The sequence below is a fragment of the Helianthus annuus genome, chromosome 16, assembly GCF_002127325.2.
Source record: "Helianthus annuus cultivar XRQ/B chromosome 16, HanXRQr2.0-SUNRISE, whole genome shotgun sequence".
Lineage (NCBI taxonomy): Eukaryota > Viridiplantae > Streptophyta > Magnoliopsida > Asterales > Asteraceae > Helianthus > Helianthus annuus.
Window position 1 is genome coordinate 27,100,516 of NC_035448.2, and position 2,579 is coordinate 27,103,094.

The following is a 2,579-nucleotide window of genomic DNA, read 5'->3' on the forward strand; positions in this document are numbered from 1 at the left end:
TTTATGGTGATTCTGATGGATTTATCAAAAATTCTGATGGAACGAAAGCTTTCATCTGATTTTTATCAGAATTTTATCAGATATATCAGATTTTCTTATATATATATATATATATATAAAAGAGTTTCCCCAGAAGTCTGCTGTTCGTCATCAGAAATTCTGGTAAACAAACAAAAACGGCTCTCAGATGTAAATATGTAAACAAGCCAGTAAATATTTGTTTAAACTTGTTTAACATCTTGTATATATATCTAGATTATATATTAGTATTGTTATTATTATTTATTTCATATATATATTATGTTCGTTTTTCTGTATAATGCGTTCCTTTTTATGTGCAGGCTAATGTCCACGCCCCATGCACCCGCTAACGCTGAGCTAGCCAACGAACCAGAAAATAATCTAAGAAGAAGCAGGCGGCTTCGCGAAAGATCACTTGTTGTTGCACAAAGGATTGCGGCCGCAATCGACGAACCAGTAATTCTTTCTGATAGCGAGAGTTCTGAGGACGACACAGGAAGCATTATAGTAGAAGACGACCAGCCTCTGAATGAGATCGGTCGTCCAGGAGGAGATGGCTTGCTACCGAGCATCGCCCGACCTTCGATAGCGGCACCGAGTTTTGAAATTAAATCTAGTATTATTAACATATACAAAATTCTGTGCAGTTTGATGGGAAGGATCACGAAGATCCAGGTCGGCACATCGCATCATTTCTCGAGGTGTGCTCGACATTTAAGATTAGAGACGTTTCTGAAGACGCAATTCATTTGCGACTCTTTCCATTTTCTTTACGAGACAAAGCCCGATCTTGGATTTTGTCACTTCCAGCAGGGTCCATCATGACTTGGAACGAGATGGCCGATCTTTTTATGCAAAAATATTTTCCGCCGAAAAAGGCAGCTAAGCTTAAGAATCGTATCATTACATTCAAACAGGACGAAGGAGAATCTCTACACGCAGCTTGGGAGAGGTTCAAAGATCTTCTGATCGATGTTCCACATCATGGGTTGTCTAAAAGGCAACTTGTGTTGAACTTCTACCAAGGACTTAACTACGACTCACAAGAACGTTTAGATGTATATGCAGGAGGCGATCTTGGAACAAAAACACCCAACGAAGCCTACGCAATTATAAAGAAAGCTACCTTGAAGTCGAGTTCTCGTCATGGTGGAGTGCGAAACAAAGCATCATCTATTCCTGGAGTTCATCAAGTGGATACATATACGGCTCTTGCAGCACAGATTGGAGCTTTGGCAGCAAGATTTGATCAAGCTCAGAACGTTTCACAGGTACAATCATCATGTGAGCTGTGTGGAGTGTCACACGAGCCAGGTACATGTGAGCAGGGTGTTGTGTTTACAGGCCACGATGTGACACCTGTGTCACCACGACCATCAAACAAATACCAAGCCGACGAAATATTGTATTTCATACTTGGGATCTTGTATAAATATGTGTATCTTTTGCACATATCAATTCTTGTTCAATTTCAAACTCTACAACGCTTTCTGGAGAATTATACGCAAACTGGTGCATAAACGTACTCAGTTTATTGCGACAAATACTCCGGAACATCAACATATACTCAACATACCTTAAATAACCTTTACATGACTTAGAAATAAGTTTTGAAGGCTTTGGTATGGCAAAAACAAGTTAATTCGCTTACAGGGACTAAACTTGACAAACTGCGAAAGTATGCCAATTTGAACTGTAACGAACATTCCGGAACATGTCCATAAGTTAAACATACCATAAATATCCTTTACATAGCTTAGAAATAGGCTTTGAGGAGTTTGGTATGCTAAAACAAACTTTTGGATCATTCAGGGACTAAAAGTGTCAAAAAGTGCACAAGTTTGCACTTTCGCGCATAACTTACATTCTGAATACATCCAGACATCCAAAAATTTATGTAAGCATCCTTATATTATGCCTTAGTGTTTGGCATGAGAAAAATCCATTCGTCACGCATTTTGGATCGTTTTTCGCGCTTATGCGCATTCCGTCGTAATTAACCGAACATCACATTCGTACGGCCAAACGAACCAACATCCGACATATTTTTGAGCATGTTTCATGTCCACAATGTTTAGGCATCATTTTAGGGCCTTAAAGTTGGCTTTATGGGCCTTAGAAGTGTCGGAAATGGCTTAAACATGCAACAGGGACCAAAACTGCCATTTCTGAAAGTATGTGCAGATCAGGCATGCCCAGGCGGCCCGCCTGAGTTTGTGCATATCCTGATGCGGGCCGCATGGCCGCTTCAGTAACAGAAAGTTTGTCTTTCTTACAAACTTGGCCTTTCAAACACACCAAAGGGCAATGCCCTTTCACAATCTCAGGAGCTAAGGGTCAAGATAAGGCACCACAACTTTTTGACAAGTGTACGCATAAGATCGTGGCACGATATTCAAGAAGCGATCCTAACGGCTTTACTTTTCCTATAAATACCCCCCCCCCCTTTTGGTGAAAACCCACAAAAATCTGATCAAAAGCTCTAAGTTGGAACCTTTGTTTCATACCTAAGCCATTTTGATCTAGATTAGCATTCGGGGACCCTTCGTAAGTGTTCT

General features: G+C 40.3%; 1 non-coding gene across 1 annotated transcript; it reads right to left on the minus strand.

Moving 5' to 3' along the window:
- Positions 1–905: 905 nt before the first annotated feature.
- On the minus strand, positions 906–1,012 carry LOC118488636. Its single transcript, XR_004885180.1, has one exon. It is a non-coding gene; the product is annotated as a small nucleolar RNA R71 (small nucleolar RNA).
- Positions 1,013–2,579: the final 1,567 nt, after the last annotated feature.